The sequence below is a fragment of the Sus scrofa genome, chromosome 16, assembly GCF_000003025.6.
Source record: "Sus scrofa isolate TJ Tabasco breed Duroc chromosome 16, Sscrofa11.1, whole genome shotgun sequence".
In the NCBI taxonomy this organism is placed as follows: domain Eukaryota; kingdom Metazoa; phylum Chordata; class Mammalia; order Artiodactyla; family Suidae; genus Sus; species Sus scrofa.
In genome coordinates this window covers 69,032,760-69,056,650 of record NC_010458.4, presented here as the reverse complement: position 1 = coordinate 69,056,650, position 23,891 = coordinate 69,032,760, and the positions used below count along the sequence as shown (strand labels likewise).

Here is a 23,891-nt window from a genome sequence, read left to right as displayed (position 1 = left end):
CAAAGATGACACAAATAGATGGAAAGATATACCATGCTCGTGGATTGGAAGAGTTGATATTATCAAAATGACTATACTACCCAGGGCAATCGACAGATTCAATGCAATCCCTGTCAAATTACCAAGACATTTTTCACAGAACTTGAACAAAATAATATTTTTGGCTTTTTGCCATTTCTTGGGCCACTCCCGCAGCATATGGAGCTTCCCAGGCTATGGGTCTAATCGGAGCTGTAGCTGTCAGCCTATGCCAGAGCCACAGCAACGCGGGATCTGAGCCACATCTGTGACCTACACCACAGCTCATGGCAACGCTGGATCGTTAACCCACTGAGCAAGGGCAGGGATCGAACCCGTGACCTCATGGTTCCTAGTCAGATCCGTTAACCACTGTGCCACGACGGGAACTCCTCGAACAAAATATTTTAAAGTTTATTTGGAAGCTCAAAAGGTCCAGAAGAGCCAAAGACATCCTGAAAAAGAAAAATGGAGCTGGAGGAATCAGGATCCCAGACTCAGACTAGACTACAAAGCAACAGTCGTCAAAACTGCATAGTACTGGCACAAAGACAGAAATATAGAGCAGTGGAACAGGATAGAAAGCCCAGAATTCGACCCACACACCTACAGCCAACTCATCTATGACAAAGGAGGCAAGGATATACAATGGAGAAAGGACAGCTTGTTCAATAAGTGGTGCTGGGGAAACTGGACAGCCACATGGAAAAGAATGAAATTAGAACACTCCCTAATTCCATACACAAAAAGAAACTCCAAATGGATTAAAGACCTAGATAGAAGACCAGACACTATCAAACTCTTAGAGGAAAACATAGGCCACAGCAACATCTCTGACATAAACCACAGCAACATCTTCTCAGATCCACCTCTTAAGAGTATGGACAATAAAAACAAAAATAAACCAGTGGGGCCTAATCAAACTGAAAAGTTTCTGCACAGCAAAGGAAACCCTAAACAACACAAAAAGACAACCCACAGAATGGGAGAAAATCTTTGCAAGTGAGTCCACTGACAAGGGATTCATCTCCAAAATTTACAAACACCTTCTGCAGCTCCATACCAAAAAAACAAACAACCCCATCCAAAAAATGGGCAGATCTCAATAGACAGTTCTCCAAAGAAGACATACAGATGGCCAAAAAAACACATGAAAAGATGTTCAACATCACTCATTATTAGAGAAATGCAAATCAAAACCACTAGGAGGTACCACCTTACACCAGCCAGAAGGGCCATCATCCAAAAGTCTACAAACAGTAAGTGCTGGAGAGGGTGTGGAGAAAAAGGAACACCAGTACACTGTTGGTGGGATTGTAAATTGGTGCAACCACTGTGGAAAACAGTATGGAGATTCCTCAGAAAACTCAAAATAGAAATACCTTTTGATCCAGAAATCCCACTCCTAGGCATCTATCCAGAGAAAACCGTGACTCGCAAAGACACCTGTACCCCGATGTTCATTGTAGCACTATTTACAATAGCGAAAACATGGAAACAACCTCAATGTCCATTGACAGAGGAGTGGATCCAGAAGATGTGGTACATATATCACAATGGAATATGACTCAGCCATTAAAAAGAATGAAATAACCGGTATTTTTAGCAACATGGATGGACCTAGAAATTATCATGCTATCACACCAACATCATATGCTATCACATATAGGTGGAATCTGAAAAAAGGACAGACTGAACTTCTTTGCAGAACGGATGCTGACTCACAGACATGGAAAAACTTATGGTCTCTGGAGGAGACAGTTTGGGGGTGGGGGGATGTGCTTGGGCTGTGGGATGGAAATCCTGTGAAATCAGATTGTTATGATCATTATACAACTACAGATGTGATAAATTCATTTGAGTAATAAAAAAATTTAAAAAGAGCGACAGGAATAAAAAAAAGGGTTAAATGAGAAAATAGATACCAAGTACCTGGCACTGTGCCTGACATATAGGAAGCATACAAAAATAGTAGCTACTAAATATATTTAATACCGATTCTTCTTATATTTACCAACAACCCCAGTTGAACATTAGGAAGTTACATTTACCATCCTGACTCTTTATTGCTTATTAGTTTGTTCTGTTTGGATCCCAGGGTCTCAGAGAGTCAAGATGGCTATGAACTTCCAAGAAGACAAGATGAGAAAAAACTCAGAATGTCCAAGGACCTCCCTTCTCTACCAATCTTTGCAGCTCTGCTCCCCCAGCCCCCCGCCCCCGCCCTACTCATCTCCTTGACTGTATTTGAAATCTCCTCTGAGGATTTCCTGTTGTGGCTCTTCACTAACACACCAGACTAGTATCCATGAGGACTCAGGTTTGATCCCTGGCCTCGCTGAGTGGGTTAAGGATCCAGTGTTGCCATGAGCTGTGGTGTAGGTTAAAGACGTAGCTCACATCCTGCACTGCTGTGGCTGTGCTGTAGGCCAGCAGCTGTAGTTCTGCTTTGACCCCTAGCCTGGGAACTTCCATGAGTGCAGGTGGGGCCCTAAAAAGATAAAGAAAAAAAAAAAAGGAGAGAGATCTCCTCTGGGATTTCCATAAGAATACCAGTTATCAGAGTTCCCACTGTGGCTCAGTGGTTTTCAAATCCAACTAGGAGCCATGAGGTTGTAGGTTCTATCCCTGGCCTCGCTCAGTGGGTTAAGGATCTGGTGTTGCCATGAGCCGTGGTGTAGGTCGCACACATAGCTCAGATCCTACATTGCTGTGGCTGTGTCGTAGGCCGGCGGCTACAGCTCTGATTAGACCCCTGGTCTGGGAACCTCTATATGCCGCGGGTGCGGCCCTAGAAAAGACAAAAAGACAAAAAATATATATATATATATACCAGTTATCAACACCTTGGACAGCATATACATGATTCCACACCTCCAGATATCAGCTGATATCAGGAAGGTGTCAATTCCCTGACACAATGTCAGGGTGGTAAGATATTTGGGAAGAAGGGCTGCAGAAGTTTGTTTTTTGTGGGTTTTTTTTTTTTCCCTGAGGGAAATTTTTTTGTAAGGGAAATTGTGCGGACAAGAGAATTAAGCAAACAAACCAAGAATAAAACCTCCCAGATGTATGGCTTTTATTTTCCTCTTCTCACAGAAAGCCTGCTGCTTATTAAAAGTTTGGGATGGAAAAACCAAGTTGGTCACCATTCCAAAGAAAGTGATAGGAACAAAGTAGGCACATTTCCACGGTCGAGCTGATTTGCCAGTTCCCTCTGCAACACTGTTACAATTACAGCTATTCTTATGGATGCAATTCATTATGGACCCATTATTCCCGAGCCAAAGAGGAGAGCAAAAATCAAAGATTTATCATCTGGCTGTGGTGCTTAGAACACAGCAGGCTGCCTGCTGGGCACATCCTGAGTGACAATCAGAAACCAGAGATCAGGGACAAATATACATTCCACTGAGTTCCTCTGTCCACCCGGATGAAATGATGTTATTTGCAACAAGGAAAGAAGGCTGTTGGCCTTCTGGGCAATTTCTAGTCAGCTGGCCAGCAGAAGAGGAGCTGCTGCCTGGAAGGGGATAGGGATTGCCTTCCTCACTCCCAGAGCTCAGAGGAAGGAAGACCATGACCACTTGTGGAGCCTCCATTCTGTGCCAGCACCAAGCTACCCTACTGGCAAAGATGATAATATTTTATGTTCCCATTGGATTCCAAAGGAGAAAACTGGAAAATTATGCTAGGTGATTGAGCCTCCAGCCTGACACCTTCTCAACATCAGCCATTTTCCTACCTCAGAATGACTGGATGACCAGGAAGAAAGTCATCACGAGTGTTTGGATGAAACAGCAAATTCTTTGCCCAAAGAACGCACATATTAAATATGTGTATCGACTATGTTTAAAGCCCTGTGCACTGGTCTGAGAACAGAAAGAAATGTAAGACATAACAAATAATGTGTACAGAGCCATTGAAGCCATTATTCTTGCCAGCAGGAGAGTACAGAATAATTGAAATAGTTTCAGGGTTTTTTTAAAATAGCAATTGCTAAACATGTACCACGTGATTCACACACAGAGTTTCATTTACTCTTCACAACAACCCTGTGTGGTGTGTGATGTTAAAGCAGACATTCCATCCAGGCTTGGAGATGTAACATGGGTTATGTGGTACCTACGTGTAGCAAACGAAAAACCCAGAGTCTGAGGTCAAGTCTCTCCAACCCAAAGTTAGTATTCTTGACCACCACACAAATCTACAGGAAATTCCATTCTTGCCAGGAGATGAAGTTTCTTTGAGTATCTGAAGAGTGTCTCAGTCAGAAATTTGACACTGTAAATAACAGAGACCCCACTCATACTGGCTTAAACAGAAATAGAGGATTTTTTTTTCTGTTTGTATAACTGAAGAATCAAGGGAGAGATGAATCTGCCTGCAGGCACAGGCTGATCCAGGGACTCGTGTCAGCAGGACTCACTGTCTTAGTCCTTCTCTCTTCTGTGTGAGCTGTGTGAGCACTCAAGGCTGACCTTCTCCTGGCTTAGCCACCCTGCTGGAAAAACAGCATTATTCCAAGAATTACAACAAAATCCCAGATCTAAGTCTTCTTAGACCATTTGAGCCATGTGCCCATCCTGGTGGCCAGAGATACACTGAATGACCATCCCTGGAGTCAGAAGAGCAGGTCAGCTTCAGCAGAATTATGTAGCACAGACTGAGAATGGAGGGTGTTGGTCAATATAAAAGCAGGTTGCTAGTACCAACAGAAAGGGGAAGAGAGATTAGACTGATAAGACCAATCCATGGCTGCATTAGGTATCTAGTGTGTTTAAGAAACCAGCCTAAGCGTGTAACTTAAAAACAACCGCTATTTATTTTAGCACAAGATTCTGTGGCTGGCAATTTGGGCTCACTCATGCATCTGTGAATAGATGTGTGGTCCAGTTGAGGCTGACTGGTCTAGGGCCCTCAGCTGAGCCACCGTCTCTGTTTCACAAGTCTTCTTAGCCTCCAGCAGACTAGTCAAGGCTCATTCACACAGAGGCAGAAGGTTTCCAAGAGAAACAAAAAGAGTACAAGTGACTTTCAGCGTCTGCCTGCATCATATTCGCTAACATCCCACTGGCCAAAACCCATCACATGACTGATCTGAGCCTCAGGATGGGAGGGCACTCTAAGTCACAGGTGAGGGGGCATGGGTTCAAGGAGGAGAAGGGGTCTTCCTTGCAATCTGCCACCACAGCCATTTCAAACAGTATCAGAAAAGTGTCTGCCATAGAATAGACATACCAGTCAAAGAAAATCTTGTCTAAGGAATGACAAGCTTAGGAGGAGGGAAGGGCAAGGAAAGCTTTCAGGCGGAGGAAATAGCATCAGGCAAGGCTCAGAGAAAGTGAATGGGGGTTCATCTGCAGTGAACACGTGTGCTGTGGTTAAAGCATGGAGCAGAGGAAGAGGTGAGACCTAAGGGCCAGAACAGGGTAAGCTCCCTTGGATGCTGAGCTGAGGATTTGGGCTCTATTCTGTATGTTTGGGGGCAGTTGTGAAGGTCTTTGAGCAGGGGCATGATTCATATATCAAGTCCCAGGGAGGGTTTGGAAGGGCAGCTGTAAACAGGGGGACTCCTCTAGGGGATAAAATCCTGGGGAAGGGGAGGAAAAATGACATCTTTGGAGGCACAGAGATAGAGCAGCTGCAGAGCCTACTGTGCTCCTATGGGCATGAAAACAGTTTTGAGGAGTTTCCATCGTGGCGCAGTGGTTAACAAATCCGACTAGGAACCATGAGGTTGCGGGTTCGGTCCCTGCCCTTGCTCAGTGGGTTAACGATCTGGCGTTGCCGTGAGCTGTGGTGTAGGTTGCAGACGCGGCTCGGATCCCACGTTGCTGTGGCTCTGGCGTAGGCTGGTGGCTACAGCTCCGATTCAACCCTAGCCTGGGAACCTCCATATGCCGCGGAGCGGCCCAAGAAATAGCAACAACAACAACAAAAGACAAAAAGACAAAAAAAACCAAAAAACAAAAAAAACCAGTTTTGAACTCCTTTTGCTATGGCATATCCCAGACAGCTTTCTCCCAGCTCCCTCTCGCTTTGAGAACTTGGAGACACTCTGCATTTTGAGTGCCAGACAAACGCTGTCTGCTTCCCACATCGGCTTGTATGCGGCCACCCCCAATACCTGGGACCAGCTGGCTCTTGGTTTTTCCATCCTACATGTTTCCTGGTGGGTCTTTAATGCACTAGAGCCTCCTTGGGAGTGAGATTTTGGCTCTAAGTTCCCAGCTACTGTTCTGTTCTGAAATCCAAATTTCCACTCACAGCCAACCTGTCCCAGGCTCTTTGGTGGGACTTTGTCGGCCCCTCCTCTTTGGTGATGACAGCGAATCCCAAAGACCTGAGACCAAGTGAGGTGTGTCATCTCTTTGCAGAACCTTCCCAAGCCCAGTCACAAGCTCAGCAGGCTTTGACAGTGGCTGTGATGGATTGTTACTGTTACCTGATTTGCTTAAACACGTGCCTCAACTCTTGAGAGCAATGCTTTGCAGGATGGACTTTTTGTTTATGTGTTTTAGCAAATGAGGCAATTGCTGACCTTTGGCAAACAAAAACAAGCCCATATGCTACAGGGTTGTCTTTTGAGAGACAGTAAGCATTACGTTTATATACCTAGAGGATATCCCACAGCAATGCTCACAGCAGCGCTGTAGGTTAACTGTGGTACAAGCTGCAACCACAGACCCTAGCTCACTGAGTCTGGACCTGGTTCCAGAGGCTCCCAGGGGCAGGATCTGGAAACAGCAGGTGTCTGAATTGCTGCCGTGGCTCATTCATACCCAATTTCCACTAATGGTGTCCCCTGGGATGGAAGGCAAGGCAATCATAGCATGTAGTGCAGGGCCTGGTTCTGCATATATTTTAACTGTATATATTTTAACTCATACAGTCTTTCTAAGCACCCTTGGAAGAACCTGAGACACAGATAGGCTTGATGATCTGCTAAAAATTCACACAGTTTTGATGATAATGCTTTTTTCATAATTAAATTCTCAAAACTGAAGCTAAACATCAAAAAGTGATTTTTTTTTACTTTTAATAAAGTGAGCTTAAGCACATGGAAAATGCTAATCAATCTTATTGCAAAGAGCAGGAGAAAACTCAAGCATGATCTTGGCATTAGACCTTCAAGATCCTATCCATGTGCCTCCCCTCTCCACTACTAGAGAAGTGGAGATTCCCTACCTTGGGGTCCCTTGGAAATGACTCACTCCTATTCCTATTACATCACTTCTCAGGTAACACTCACAACTATTCACGTTTCTCTCTTTCTCAGTAGAAGTGAGCTTATCAGCATCTAGCATAGTGCCTTGCACATAGCAGATACTCCACACTTGGTTGAAGACCAAGCCTTAGGGAGTTCCTGTCGTGGCTCAGCAGAAATGAATCTAGTATCCGTGAGGATGCAGGTTGGATCCCAAGCCTTGCTCAATGGGTTAAGGATCGGTGTTGCTGTGAGCTGTGGTGTAGGTTGCAGATGTGGCTTGGATCTGGTGTTGCTGTGGCTGTGGTATAGGCCAGCAGCTATAGGTATGATTCAACCCCTAGCCTGGGAACCCCCATATGCTGTGAGTGCGGCCCTAAAAAAGACAAAAAAAAAAAAAACACAAAAAACCAAGACTTAGAAGGGCCCCTAGTTTCTAGCCAGAACTCATAATTGCAATGACTGTACGTCATTGCCTTGTCAGTGTCCCTATTTCCTCTTAAGAACAATTTTAGACAGCAGGCACTACTGATTAGTTTTGCCTGCTGGTAAACTCAGAGAAGCTGTATTTATGGACTCCTGAGCTCAGAACCCAAGACGAGGAAAGCATGTGTGCTAGGCTGTACGCCAGAACCAGCCAGCCTGGCACCCCCGCCCACTGTTGGCACTGTGTTTGGAAGTGAATGCCCTCCCTCAGTGCTCGTGCTGTGGGTCTGTGGCTGCCACCTGCGGCGGGGAAGTGTGATTGAGTTAGCAAAGGCGCTTCCCTGAATCACTGCACCATCCAAGGCTGCCAGGTGACAGCTGGCATCTTTGGCTGCTGTAGTGGACCAGGCAGTGTATGTTGCTCCAGGCACCCAACTGGCTTTGTTGAGGAAGGACTAGTGAGGATTGCCTTCTTCCTGCTGGGTGCATTGGCTGGGAACACTGAGCAGGTGGGAGGAGGATCGCCAACGACACTGGCTTAAAGAAGATCATATCTCCTACCTGGAAGTTGGGGGTCGAGGTGGGCAAGGCAATCACCTGGATTTGTGACATCCTTATCTGAGGCTGCATAGTGCCTTCTGGGTAACTTCCAAACAAATGGTTTCAAGTCCCAGTTGCTTCCTCTGTGACGTGGGGCAAGGTATCTGATTTCTCAGGGCCACTGGGGATAAAGGAGGGGAAGGGTGAGAGAAATAAGACCAGGTACCTGGCAAGGCTGTTATGAGATATATGTTCCCTCCATACTCTAGCTAAACACCTGAACTCCTGGGTACCTATTCTCTTTGCAGTCACTGGCCCTGATCACTCATCTACAAAGTGCTCCCAATGTCTCCCTATCATACAGTCCTGTTCTGTTTTCTATGTAGCACTTACCACAATCTGTTTAATTAAGCTCTTATTTAATTATTGCTTATAAATTATGCAGTTTAAAATATTTGTTTATAATAGGAATTAATTAAGTTAATTCAGTGATAAGTTGTGTGGATCTCCTTGTCTAGAACATAAGTCCCAGGAGGGCCCAGGCTTTGCCAGTCATAGTCCCTGCTATTTTCCCAGCACCTTGGGCAATGCCTGGCATATAGTAGGTACTTTAAAAATAAAAATCAATAAATGAATGTCAAGTGAATGAATTGTAACTCATTTTATAAACTCTAAAATGCTCCTTAGAAGTTATAATTATTACTATGAAGGTTAGACCAAGGGCTGCAAATAAAATAGTTATCCATGAGTTCAGGTTTCAAGGAACAAGAAGAGTCTACCAAGGAGATTCCTTGGGTACAATGTCAAGTGCACCTCAACTAAAGTGCACAGAGATTGCTCTCTCCAGAGTCATCACCATCATTATCATCATGGTCACCATTTATTGAATGCTCACTGTCTGTGTGGCACTTATTAAGAGAAGTGAAAAGCAAGAAAAATTATTTACTTGCTCTTGATATCATCTATACATTTGTACACACATACACACATGTTTGAAGTTGAGTTACTCCAGAAGTAGACCCTGGAGTTCCCGTCGTGGCGCAGTGGTTAACAATTCCGACTAGGAACCATGAGGTTGCGGGTTCGGTCCTGCCTTGCTTAGTGGGTTACGATCCGGCGTGCGTGAGCTGTGGTGTAGGTGCAGACGCGGCTCGGATCCGGTGCTGTGGCTCTGGTGTAGGCCGGCGGCTACAGCTCGATTCAACCCTAGCCTGGAACTCCATATGCGTGGGAGCGGCCCAAGAAATAGCAACAAAAACAACAACAACAAAAAAGACAAAAAGACAGAAGTAGACCCTGAGACAAAGATCAGGGTGCCTGTAGCTTATCTGGAGGTAATCCCAGGAAGTGATGATAAGGGAGTGGATTAAGAAAGACATGGAAAAGAAAAAAGTCAATACTGAGTATAATTCTGGGAGAATGACTATGGTGGACAATTGGGGTCAAATTTCAGGGAGACAGTGTAGAACATGCCTCAGATTTGCTGCATCCAAGGGATGAAGAATCTGAAAACTCTATCCATCACCCAAAAGAGTCAACTCCCTGGCCTTTCTGTCTTGCCCTGAAAGCTGAGCAATGTTTTGTTTTGTTTTTAATTTTTAACTTTATTATGTATTTATTTGGCCATGCCCACAGCATGCAGAAGTTCCCATGGCAGGGATCGAACCCACACCAAAGCAGCAACTCGAGCCATAGCACTGACAACACCAGATCCTTAACCCACTGAGCCACCGGGGAACACCAATATGTTTATTTTAAATATTACCCTATTTTTTTAAAAAAAATTATCAATGATCAATGTATAGTTGATTACTGAATTCTATTAGTCTCTTTTGTGGACGCCTCTCTGATGCAGCGAAAATTTTTGTGCTGGTGTTTGAAGAAAAAAAAAAGTGCCAGGTCTCCCAGTCTTTGGTCCTCAGTGTGAAGCAATGCACACCAGGAAGCCCCCCAGTGTTCGGCAACCCTGCAAACCTGATGCATTCCAATCACTCAACTGTTGGTTATCCTGAGCAAGGCCTTTAGACAAAAATTCTCAGGTGTATTTGTAAAGAAGCAGAAGAAGTGGCAGTTTGGGAACAGTGAGGCCCAAGGAGCTATGGGTGGAACAGCGACAGTGTCTGCTATACCACCTAAGGGGAAGGACCTTGACAACTGAAATCTCCCTTGCTGCTGTTCCTTGGTGTACCTAAAGACAACATGAAGTGATGGGCATAGGATACAGGACTAAAGAGGGCAGGCTGAAGCTAAGTTCCTCTGAGGATAAATGGGATAATGAGGAAGGTCTCAGGGGGACCATGGAGTTTAGGGACAGATATAGAATGATGAGCTAATGTTAGTAAAATTTATGTTGCTTCTTAAGGTCATAGAGTAGAATTAGGTGGGGATGGGAGACCAGAGCAGGGAGAGTTGATAAAGTCAGAGTCCTCCCTTTGGGCTGGTACAGACTAAACCAGTGGCACATGAAGATGCCAATATGCATGTAACATGTATATTCTCATTTAATCCTCACTATTGTACCTTCTCTGTGTTAGTCCACTGTGGCCACAACAATGCTGCATAAAAACTACCCTCAGATTCAGTGCTCATATAGCATTTTTTTTTTTTTTTTTTTTTTTTTTTTTTTTTTTTTTTTTTTTTTTTTTTTTTTTTTTTTTATATTAATCAGCTGTACCACCGCTCCAGACCACACACCGATCCAGCCGCGTCTGCACCTACCCACTCACCAACCATCGTACCCCTGCAAGCAACCGCATCATGGTCTATCATGTTAAATGAAGAATCATTTCATGTTTTAATTCCTGAATCGGCAGGCCAGTTTGGGAGGGGCTCAGCTACAAGCCACAGTTAGTCTCCAAGCGGATGATGGTCTCTGGTCTGTTCTTCATGTGTCCTCATTTTCCTTAGACTACACACTATAATGTTCATGTTCTTTCCATTGTGGGTCATAGACACAAGAACCAAACCAGACCTTGGAAGCACATTTATGGCCTTTGCTCATGGCAAGTCCTTAACATTCCATAAGCCCTGGCAAGGCCTCTGGCCAACTCCAACATCATAGGGTAAGAAAATACACTCCCGTGTACATGCACGCACAGCAAGGCCACATGGAAGAGTGACGGTATAAAGAATTGAGAACAATAGTCCCATCTGCTATAACCCCATTTTACCCCACGGGGAAGCTGAGGCTTCAAACAGTTAAGCTATTTGTTTAAAGTCACAACTGCGTATGGGATGCATTTGGGTAGGGGACCCAGCTTTGTATGATACCAAAGCTTGTATGTTTAACATGTTGAACTCTGCTAGGAGCAAGGTGAGCTAAGCTGCATAGGGAAGCCCAGCCTCAGAAGCTCCTCCCCAACACAGCAGAGTGCAAAAGCACCCAAGTTAGCCAGAGATCACCTGTCTGCTCGAGGTCATGCCATGGGTCAGGGTCAGGGAGACCCTAGAATCCTATTCTCCCCGCTCTTTGCACCGTGCTCTCTGGATAGAACCATGTGCTCTTGGCTTTAAAATAGCACCTAGAGAGGTCCCTCCTCTCTGAGAAATTTTACCCATTGCAGTCTACCCAGAGGTTTCAAAGCAGGCCCAGGAGACTCAGAGGTGGCAAATAGTTCTGTTTTCACTTCCTCGAAATTTCTCCTAAATGTGTCTCCTCAGCCAACCATATCTGCAAAAGGAAAGAGGTGAGGTTCACACCGTTCAACTCCCAGCTGTTGCCATGGAGCCCATCCAGACACCAACACACCAGTAACTCTGCTGCTTTTGCAATGGAATCAAAGAGGGGAGAAATAATCAGCAGGGGAGCAAACTCTTGTTTAAATGCAAATACCTTTGAGAGGAAGCAATTGAGGGAAAAGAAATTATGAAAACCCCAGTCGAGAACACAGAGTTGGGACGAAGGCTGATAAGCCATGCCAGGCCCCCAGCAGGACAGTCCCTGCTCCATCTCCTGCCAAAGTGGGAAACTCGTTTCCAGAAGTGATTTGCCAATGGTACGCATCCTAGTCACCCCTAACAAGGTTCTTAGAATGGAGCAGAGTGGACTTCCTGATGGGCAGAGAGCCTGTCAGAGCCGAGGGATGCTGATGGAAGGACAGAGCTGTTTTACACTAGAATTTAAAGTGAAGGAAATGAAGGTTGAGAGCTGGGCCCCAAGAGGGAGATTTCAGAAAGCAGTGTGGGTCCATCCATCAGCCTCCCCAGAGGGGAGGAGGCATCAGGGGATGTGGATGGAAAGGAGGGCATCTGAAAGCTCAATTAGAGGCAGCAACACTTTAGATCTTTCTAATAAGAATTACAGTCGATTATTATTTGCTAATCTTGTTTTTATTAAAAATAAAACTACCCATTTTTAGCCTAAAATTTGCTAAAGCTCAAGGATTTAACCATAAAGGAGATTATATTTTATAATTATATTGTATCAAGGATTATTTTTGTACTGTAACCTTTTTTAAAAGATACATGACAACTAAAAGTCATTTTGTATCAGACCTTAGGGAAAGTGGGCAGAGGAAGGAGCTTGAAGTGAGGCGAACAGCTGAGTGCCCAGAACCCCCTAATCACACCCATCTCAACTTGAGCCATTGTTAGACTGCAGATGCTACACCTGCAGAGGTTCTGTGCATCATCTCAAACCACTGTTATCTGTAAGCACTGCAGGAAAGGACGTGAGAGAGAAGCAAGGAGCATGGCCCCAGGCAGTGTACAATTGGGCTGTGAGCTTTTGGAAGGATTCCTGTGACTTGGCAAAAGAGCACCAAACTAGAAGTCAAAACACCTGAGTTAGAGTCCTGTCTCTAATATAATTAACCCATACAGCACTGGGAAGTCATTTCACTCTTCTTAACCTTAGCCTCCATATCTGTAAAATGGAGTTACTGCCAGTGCTAAATTAGGTAGCAGGGTTGTACCCATCATTCATTGGGCACTTAATGGATGTTACAAACCGAAAAACTGTGGGTTACATCCTGGTACCATATATTATTTGGCAGTATTTTTAAAAAGCAATGTTAGTCAATATTTTAAAATTAGACAATCCCACATTAAAAAATCCAGGTTTCTGGTTTCTCTTGGGGGAAAAAAAAATCAGATCTGGCCACAATGAGACCACAGTGCTAGAGTCAGCTGGAGTAAAGTGACCCATTTGGAGAGACCATACAGTCTCTACTTGGCCACAATCCCCACTACTCCCTATGTCTCTAACCCTAGGGCCAAGCATCATTTGTCCACTTCACAGAGAAACTAAGTTTTCTCCTACTGTAGACAGAAGTATAGAAAGCACTATACATTTAATCCTTTTAACAACTCTAAGCAATCAATAGGCATTTTCTTTACTCCCATTTTACAGACAAGGAAACTGAGTCGTCTTACTTTTCTGCCTAAAGAGAACTATACATGCTTCACAATGATTGGTACTTACTCAAGCCCACATAGCTAGTGACAGAGACCAGGTCTGATCCAGACTGCATGCCTTAAAGCCCATGCTTATAACTACTTTGCTATCCCACTGGTCTACAAAAGACACCTGTAAACACATGACTTTATTTGGATCACGACACTGAGGTTCAGGGAGGTGGTAGTCCAACTGAGTTGCTTTTTCCACATCTCACTTGTTGCAAGAGATAAGTGACCTGCACAAGGATCAAACCATGAATGAAAAAGAGAAAATGAGGGCTGGAGGGGTCCAGGGAGATGATTCAGTCACAGGTCTGCATTTTAAGAAGGGGAAACAAACACTTGGAAATAAATGACCACTTGCTTGTGGTCATTTATTGCTTAGAAATATCCATGCTATTGCTATGCCTTGCCTAATGTATATTTTTTTAAAAAATCATCCCATAAAAAATATATTTAAAAAAGAAAAAAAAAAGAAATATCCATGCTAGGGTTGGATTAGGAAAACAAAGTGGGGAAGATAATTAGCTTGCCAGATATATTTTAGGCTCCCAAACTCACTTAGGTTGCAGTTGTATGGATTTTACATGTACAAAGGTGTTAAGAGGAAGTCAAAATTACTGGAGAATTGCATCCATTTTCTCCTTTGTACTTGATAGAAATTGTCCCCAAAATCTTAGCAAGGAGTTCCTGTTTTGGCTCAGTGGAAATGAACCCAACTAGAATCCATGAAGATGTGGGTTTGATCCCTGGCCTTGCTCAGTGGGTTAAGGATCCAGCATTGCCTCAAGCTATGGTGTAGGTTTGAAGATGCTCCTTGGATCTGGCATTGCTATGGCTATGGCGTAGGCCAGCAGCTGTAGCTCTGATTTGACCCCTAGCCTGGGAACCTCCATATGCCACGGGTGCAGCCCTTAAAAAAAAAAAAAAATAGCAAAAGAGTGATGTAGCCATTTTACAGTTTCCTTTTGGAAACACAGAATGTCAGGAGAACGAATGTCAGAGTTCCCGTAGTGGCTCAGTGGTTAACGAATCCGACTGGGAACCATGAAGTTTTGGATTCAATCCCTGGCCTCGCTCAGTGGGTTAAGGATGTGGTGTTGCCGTGAGTTGTGGTTGTAGGTCGCAGATGAGGCTCGGATCTGGTGTTGCTGTGGCTCTGGCGTAGGCCGGCGGCTACAACTCTGATTAGACCCCTAGCCCGGGAACCTCCATATGCCGCAGGTGCAGCCCTAGAAAACACACACACACACACACACACACACACACAAAGAACAACTGTCATCATGTACGCCAATCATTTCATTACATAGGTGAGACAACCGAGACCCATATATGAGGGGACTTGTCCAAGTTTGCTGCCGCAGAGGAGACAGGAAGCCAGTCCTGCCTCGTATTCCCAGCCCACATTGCTTGGTGCTGGTCCCGCCATTAGTTTCTCTCCTGCTCAGCCTGTTTCTTCTTGGGAAGCATTTTAATGATGTTGTTCAGAGGCTTGGCGCCTTGTTCCTCAGGGGCTCAGGATGGTCTAAAAAATGCTCCCAGCTGGATTCATAAGCGAAGCAGCACCTCCGAATTCTTTCACTTCAGCAGGAGGGCAGGGAATGCAGCTGTTTCCCTCTCTGCATCCCAGATGCTCTCAGGGAGGCAGAGACAGCCCTGGCTTTCCTCCCTGACTAGAGTTATGTGTTGGGCATATAGATGCCTCCCCCTGCAAGCAGCCTTCCCCAACTCCCCACCGGAGTCAGTGCTCGCTCCTCTGGGCACTGCACACTTTTAGACGAGCTGTGGCTGATCCCCTCAACTCTATTAGAAGCTGCTTAAAGGCAGGAACCAAATCTGATTCATCTTTGTCCCTGCCCCCCAACCCCAACTGCTCCCAGTGATGGTGCACCCTGCCCAGTTATAAAAGTGGCTCTACCATTTATTCCAGGACTGTAATGGACCAAATTCTAGACTAAGCACTCTACCTTAAAGTGGCTTTTTTGTTTGTTTGTTTTAGGGTCACATCTGAGGCATATGGAAGTTCCCAGGCTAGGGGTCGAATCTAAGCTATAGCTGCCAGCCTACACCACAGCCGCAGCAACACCAGATCCAAGTTGCATCTGTGACCTACACTACACCACAGCTCACAGCAACGCTGTATCCTTAACCCACTGAGTGAGGCTGGGGATCAAACTTGCATCCTCATGGATCGTAGTCAGATTTGTTTCCGCTCAGCCATGACGGGAACTCCTAAAGTAGCTTATTTTATCTCAGTGAATCCTCAAAGCTACTCTGCAAGGAAGGTATTTCTATACCCATTTTATAGACTAGGACCCTGAAAGTTAACCTGTTCATGGACTACTACAGAATTAATCAATTCAAAACTCTTCAGTTGTGTGTTGCTTCTTCTCCTCTCTCCCTTCTGCAAAGCCCACAGATGTACCCAGCCTCCTCCTACCTCAGGGCTTCTCCAAGCGGAGTCCTTTGCCTCCAAAACACCCTTTCTTTCACTCAGTTCGTTCTTTTTTTGTCTTTTTAGGGCCACACCTGCGGCATGTGGAGGTTCCCAGACTAGGGGTCAAATCGGAGCTGTAGCCGCCGGCCTACACCACAGCCACAGCAACGCCAGATCCAAGTTGCATCTGTGACCTACACCACAGCTCATGGCAACACCACATCCTTAACCCACTGAGCAAGGCCAGGGACTGAACCTTCATCCTCATGGATCCTAGTCAGATTCATTTCCCCTGAGCCACAACGGGAACTCCCTCACTCAGTTAATTCTTGGCTCAAAAGCTTTCCCTCAGAGTGGCCTCTCCTGACCCCTAAACTAGCTCACACCCCTCTTATAATTAGCTGTCATGGCTCTCCAACTTTTCATTCATGGCATTTACCACAATTTGTAATTCTGTATTTTGTAAGATTATTGTTACCCTCTGTCTCCTCCATCGGGATAAGGTCTGTGGGGACAGGCCCCTTTTCTGTTTTGCTTGTCACTTTGTCCCCAGTTTCTGGTCACATGCCCAACAAAAAGTAGGTGCCCAGGAAACATATATTGAATGAATGATCATCTGACTTCAAAGCATATGCATTATTTACCATACAAAGTAGAAAGAGTAGATGCTCACAAATGATCGTATCAATGAGAGAATAGATGAAGGAGGTGATCAGCCACAAGGTGCCTACTAGGAAAGATCAACTGCCTGACTAGCAGGAAATGTGGAGACCCAACAGGCTGCTGATTCACTTTCAGAAAAGTAGGTTTCCTGTTTAGCAACAACAACAACAAAATTACTTCGTCGCTCACTTTCTCTTTTCAGGAACTACTGGGAACCCACAGCTTGAACAACCATCAGCTGCAAATGCAGGAACAGCCTGGCTCATGTTGGAAAGGAGTCTTTAAAGGCATCTCTTTTACTTCCTCCCAAGCACTTCACACTCAGCCTCCTGCAAGAGCTGATCTGTCAGCCCAGCCCCTGAAATCACATGCGTAATCTTTTTTTCCCCCCAAATTGGGTTTTCAAACTTCCATTTAAAGGGAGATGAAAGGTGGGAGGGTATGACCTGAGGTGACAGGAAAATCAATATCAGGGTTTCAAAGTCATTCTGGATGAAAGGCTTAAAGGCCATCTGATAGAAAGGCAGGGGAGGGAATGGTGGGGGATCTGCTGCAGCCGCCCAGGACTTCTCAGACGTGCTCCCTTTACCCTAGTGGTGGGAAGAAATGGGCGCACACAGATAAAAAGGGCGTCTGGCTGGAAAACCAAGCCTAAAGCCTACAGCCAGAGAAAGTAGAGGCTGGGAAGTACCTGAGAGAAGGGTCTTCTGGCTCAGCCCTTCATTTTATATCTGCTGAAACCCACAAAGACCCCACAGTGAGTCAACCCAGGGACCGGGCCAGGACCCTGGATTTCTGATTCCCACACCAGGGTCTTTCCGTTGCATCAAGGTAGTCTGGTGTGATAGGCACAACCATGGCCTCCCAAAGACATCCGTGTCCTATGCCCAGAACCTGTGCATATGTTACCTTACGTAGCAGAAGCCTTCACAGATGTGATTAGGTTAAGGATCTTGAGATGGAAAGTTTATCCTGATTATCTGGAGTGATCCATCATAACCACAAGGTTCCTCATAAGACCGAAGGCAAGAGGGTCAGAATAAGAGGAGAGGTGGAGTTCCCATCGTGGCTCAGTGGTTAATGAATCCGACTAGGAACCATGAGATTTTGGGCTCGATCCCTGGCCTCGCTCAGTGGGTTAAGGATCTGGCCTTGCCGTGAACTGTGGTTGTAGGTCACAGATGCAGTTCAGATCTGGTCGTGCTGTGGCTCTGGGGTAGGCTAGAGGCTACAGCTCTGATTAGACCCCAGCCTGGGAACCTCCATATGCTGTGGGTGCGGCCCTAGAAAAGACAAAAAAAAAAAAAAAAAAGAGAGAGAGAGAGAAGGAGATATGATGACAGAATCATGGACCCGTGTGGCCTGCAGAACCGGAAAAGGCAAAGCAAGTAATCGTACCCCTATAACCTCCAGAAGGACTGTAGCCCTACAGGTTTTTTTGGTTTTGTTTTGTTTTGTTTTTCTTTTTAAGGCCGAATCTGTGCTTTGCGGAAGTTCTCGGACTAGGGGTTGAACTGGAGCAGCAGCTGCTGGCCTACACCACAGCCAAAGCAATGCCAGATCAGAGCCACGTCCGCAACCTACACCACAGCTCACGGCAATGCTGGATCCTTAACCTACCGAGTGAGGCCAGGGATTAAACCCGCAGCTTTGTGGATACGAGTCGGGTTCATTACCTCTGCGCCACAACAGGGACCCCTGCCAGGCTATTTTAGACTCCTGACCTCAAGAACTGTAAAGTAATAACTCTGTGTTGCCTTAACTCACTAAGTTAATAGTAATTTGTTAAAGCCACAATCAGAAACGAAAACATTCTGTGATAGTGCTAAGGATGCAAATCCCCCAGAGACAGGAAGAGTCAAGAAGTGCACCCACATCTGAGTGGCAGCATATCATTGTGATGCTGAGCACACTGTGAGAACCAAAGACCATCCACAGGAGAATGGATGGAGGCATTGCACATACTCACACACTGCAGGAAAGCCCACGGCAGTTCAAGAGAACGAACTTCTGAAAGACGCAACAACAGGGATGAAGCTCCCAGACGTGACCTGGGAGAGAAGGGAGCCAAGACACAAAAGATTATGCACTGAATGATTCCAAATGCATAAAATTCAAGCACAGACAAAGCAAACCTACAGTGGTAAAAACCAGGATGGTGGTTACCCTGGAGGGAGAGTATCAAGGTGGGGCGTGATAGAAAAGCCAGCTGGGGCTGGCAATGCTCCGTCCCATGATTTGCGTACATATGGTCTACATACGTGAAAAGCCACTGGGCAGTACACTGAGGATTTGTTTGCGTTCCTATCAGTTACACTGCAATTTAATCTCGGCTCCTTTGCTGCCGAACTGCATGACCTTGGGCAGCTAACCCAGTTTATCCATGGTTGCATTTCTCAAGTGTGTAAGGGGATAGTAATGGCGCCTGCTGCCCAGAGTTGGTGTGGGTTAGTACATACAAAGTGCTTACTACTGTACCTAATGTTTCCTAAGCACTGGTCGTCGTTACTCAGGTATGAATGCCATGGTGAGCTGGAGCCGGTGTGCGCCCACTCGGGAGGGCTGATCGTGTGCATCCCTTCCCAACTCTACAATCACACATCATGCTGGAAGCGCAAAATAAGCCGTGGTGGGAATATTTACAGCACAGCAATTGGCCAAACAACAAGTCAGTGCCTTTTGTGTTGACAAGTTTAGAGAGCCCAAATACCACTGCATCCACGGCTGACACCAGACCCTTTGTGGACAGCGTTCCACTTCAGGAGAGGGGGAGAGATGATGAGGGACCTGCAGTGAGGAAAGCAGGACCTGCCACTTCCTGTCCCCTCCTCACTGGACCAGGGGAGGCAGCCAGTCCCTAGAGACTTGAGTATGAGCCTCATGATGGCATGAGTGCCCCTATATCTCAATTCTCTTAACCACTTAGTAATGCCAACTCAGGTTTTCAGGCCCCATCTCCCCTTAATATGGCCCATGCGAGAGGCCTGGTCACCTTCCCACCCACCCTCTAGCTCCAAGGACCCCTCCGACCAACCCCTCCCTGCCCTCCCCCTGAGAGCTTGCCAGAGTCACACTCCCTGTTCCTTCTCTGCCTGGAGCCACCTGCCATCAGGTCCTCTTTGTGTATCTTATTAGCTTTTTCTCATCATTAGTGTCTTAGCTCACATGTCATCTCTTTGGAGAAGCCCACCCTCACCACATTTCATCCCCTCCCCATCACTTTACGCATCACTGGCTGAAATCCTTATATGTGTGGCTGCCTACCTATTTAGTATCTGATTCCCAACGAGACCCTAATTCCAGGATACACATTGCTTTCATCATCTTCATTCTATATATAAAGAAACATGACGGTAGCTATTCAGTAACTTACCCATTGTCACAAAGACAAGAAGTGGCAGAGCTATGATTTGAACACACATAAGCCGATGTGCTCAGCCACTCTGCCGTGATGATTGTCAAGAAAGCAGGGTTGTGTCAGGAGCTGGTGAATCCAGCAAGAAGACACATCAGCAGGAGCCTAGGGTGGGTGTGGAGGGGTGAATAGGAGGCACCGCTGCAGAGCTAAGGAGTTTTACAGAGCCTGCCTGGAAGTTTGAAGCCTGACATCCCAAGGCCAGTGAGTATCAGGGTGTGGAGAGTAATAAAAGGGCAAAGGAGGCAGCGAAGCAGTGCGTGCAGAACGTGCTTTATTCATTTATTTATAGGGGATGAGATATTAATCAGGGGTTCATCCTTTGAACTGCCAGCACCTTCTCCTGCAGCAACAGGTCAGCAGGTGTGATGAGCTAGTGCTGGGGAAGGAAACCAAATTCTCTGCTTTTCTCTAAGGCTCCTGGGCTCCCTGCTACAGTGCCTTCCCCAAGTCAGGAAACCAAATCTTTGGCCAGAGAACCATCAGCTCCATGCAAGAAAGTGGGGATCTGGAGTGGGAGTGGGAGAAGCCAGCTGGAGCCATGGAAAGAGTACTGGATAGGAAGCAATCCCGAGCCCCATAGGACCATGTAGAGCACTTAGCACAGCGCCTGAAGCCTACCAAGCACTGGGGAAATGCTGCTGGTGCTGGTCCTCACTCTGTCTGACCTTGGGCAAGTCACAGTCCTTCTGTGCTTCCCTTCCTCATATGCAGAAGACAGATGAAAGAATTGCTGGAAGGTGCCCAGAAGGGTGGTAGCAGCCTCCTAAATGCTTGCTGAATGACTGTTTTGTGGGTTAACTGTAAGAACCTTTAAAAATGGAAGTTGTTATTTCAACAGCCATCTGAAAATACAATAAAATGTGAGGGCAGGGAGTTCCTGCTGTGGCTTAGTGGGTTAAGAACCCAACACGGTGTCTGTGAGGATGCAGGTTTTGTCCCTGGTCACTCGGTGGGTTAAGGATCCAATGTTGCTGCAAGATGCAGCATAGGTTGCAGGTGCAGCTCTAATTCGACCTCTAGCCCTGGAGTAGGTGCAGCAGTAAAAAGAAAAAAAAAAAGAAAGAAAAGAGAAAAAGAGATGTGTGGGCAGGTGCTGAGCTCCCCTCACTAAGTTCACTAGAGCAGCTGGGGGGAGACCTCGCATGGGGTCTAGCTCCCCTCTGAGGGTGGTGCTGCTCAGAGATTTGGCTTCAAAGCCCGATAGAGTTCAAATCCCAGCTCAGCTAGTTGTTAGCGCTGAGGTTTTAAGTTCCTCCCTCTCCCTGATATTTGGTCCCCTCACCTCAAAAGCTGCAATAACAGTGCTATAATGGACAAGGAGATGACTTACCGAGTTCAGTGATATAACAGACAAGTAACTTATTGAGCCTCTGACATGAAATGACTTTTTTTCCCTTCTATTTCTGTCTCGTTGGACCCAGTCAGATCCACCACCTTACCCATTTGATAATGATCAGTTCAGCACATGCCAAACATCCTGTTCAACTTGTTTATTTATTTATTTCTCTTTAGGGCCATACCCAGGGCATATGGAAGTTCCCAGACTCAGAGATAAATTGGGGCTGTAGCTGCTGGCCTATGCCACAGCCACAGCAATACCAGATCTGAGCCACATCTGTGACCTAAACAGCAGCTCAGGCAACGCATGATCCTAAGCCACTGAGTAGGGCCAGAGATTGAACCCGCATCCTCATGGACATTAGTCGGGTTTATTGCTGCTGAGCCACAGTGGGAACTCCTACATTGTGTTCATTCAAAGACTGGTTCGATTTATTTTTTGCTTTTTTGGGGGTTGGGGGGCAGCATATGGAAGTTCCTAAGTTAGGGGTCGAATTGGAGCTAGAGCTGCTGGCCTATGCTATAGTCACAGCAACGAGGGGTCCGAGCCGAATCTGTGAACTACACCACCGCTCACAGCAACACCAGATACTTAACCTACTGAGCAAGGCCAGGGATGGAACCTGCATCCTCATAGATAATAGTCAGGTTCATTACTGCTGAGCCACGAAAGTAACTCCAAAGTCCAGTCCAATTTAAACCTCCTTTCTTCCTTCCTCTTAGTGTGGGTTGGACCGATGGTTCAAGCAACAGAATCAGAAGTGGGCAGGGGCTTGGACTGCTTGTTGGCGCCCCCTCGTCCCTGCACCTCAGAGTGAGGCCCACCTTCCTCCATCTCTGATTCTAGGCCTCTCTTTCCTCCTCTGATGTCTAGTGTCCAAGGTGGGCGGCTGATGTGTGACCCATCTGACCTCCTGGGTGCAGAGGGGAGGTGTCCTTTGTCTCCCAGAGGGTCAGTGACTTCCCACAACGTGCTGGTGATCTCTATGGATGTGGTGGTTTCTGGTTTTTTGTTTTGTTTTGTTTTGTGCTTTTTAGGGCCGCACCCAAGGCATATGGAGGTTCTCAGCCTAGAGGTCAAATCAGAGCTATAGCCGCTGGCCTATGCCACAGCCACAGCAACGCAGGATCTGAGCCATGTTTGTGACCCACACCACATCTCACAGCAATGCCAGATTCTTGACCCACTGAATGCGGCCAGGGATCGAACCTGCCACCTCATGGTTACTAGTCGGATTCATTTCCGCTGCGCCACAATGGGAACTCCTCTGGTTTTTGTTTTTTCTCTTAAATGTAATTGGAGTGTAGTCGACTTGCAGTGTTGCAGTCTTTGTTTCAGTGTTGCACCTGCTTTCCTTAGGGTGGCATTTACTTGTCTTAACAACGGAGCTCTGCAGACCACCCAGACAGTGGCAGCCCTGCCAGGAGTCCGTGAGAGCCCTTCTCCTCTCTTACCAGCTTCAGCTCCTTCTGGAAACCTCCAGGCTCCTTCACAGGGAACTGCAGGAACCTGATTACCCTATCCTCTGGGTCCTCAGGCACCGACCACACGCCAGCTCCCCATTGACTGTAGGGGAGGAAAATTTTTTCCTCAGCTCTTTTAAGGTCCCTGGCTGGGTCTGAAAATGAAACTGGTAGATTAAGGAGAAAAGCACACACATGTATTTAATAGAAGTTTTACAGGACACGCAAGCCTTCAAAAGGAAATAAAGACCTGAGGAAATGATTAAGCCTACATCTTTTCATGCTAGGTTTGGTGAAGAGCGGACAGTCGCGGAGGAGTGTGGGAGAGCAAGAGTATGTGGTCAGTGTAGGAAACTGGAGGAAACTCAGCAGGGCCTGTGCATATGGATTCTTCTCCACCTTCCTTTGTCTTCAGAGAAAGGGATGCTCCTTTCTTCCAGGTCCAGGCAAGCCCGGGCTAGGTCAGCAGCACACAGCTGAACTGCAGCAGGCACTTACCACCTCGTCAGTGACCTTCCTGCTTCTGCTGACCTTCCTTTAGCTTAAAATGCGCAGGATGCCAAGGTGCCATCTTTGGGGGTAGCTGTCCTGAACCCCATCATCACCCAGCTGGGCCAGGCCCCTCTGGCTGTCCTCCCTGGCTGCCTCAGCACTAGTCTCCATGTTCCCATTCACCCCCAGACTCCGAGAACCCAGGCTGAGGGCACCCATACTGGCTCACCACACTCATGCCCACACACACCGGACCTGCAGGCTCTGCCACTCAGCAAATGTCCACCTGAGAGTGGCCTGTCAGTCTTGGCTTCTTGCAGGACCCTCCGCACTGCAGGAGAGATTCTTCCGGAGTCCTCCCACCGCCTACCCTTTAACTGGCCTCTGGGGTGCGTGACACGCAGGAGATGGAGGGAGGAAAACTCTCGCGGGAACACTGCTCCTTAACGAGGTCCGAGGTCTGCGCGACCGGCCTCTCTCCCTCT

At 46.5% G+C, this 23,891-nt stretch overlaps 1 protein-coding gene across 2 annotated transcripts in view; it reads left to right on the top strand.

The window, feature by feature from the left end:
* Positions 1 to 17,985, top strand: part of MFAP3 (microfibrillar associated protein 3) — an 82,888-nt gene extending 64,903 nt beyond the window's left edge. The window contains exon 4 of one of the 2 annotated variants that reach the window (XR_001301941.2): positions 16,897 to 17,985. The gene's annotated coding sequence lies outside the window, so the exon portion shown is untranslated. The remainder of the gene's footprint in view (positions 1 to 16,896) is intronic. The other variant, XR_002339795.1, reaches the window with a different exon arrangement.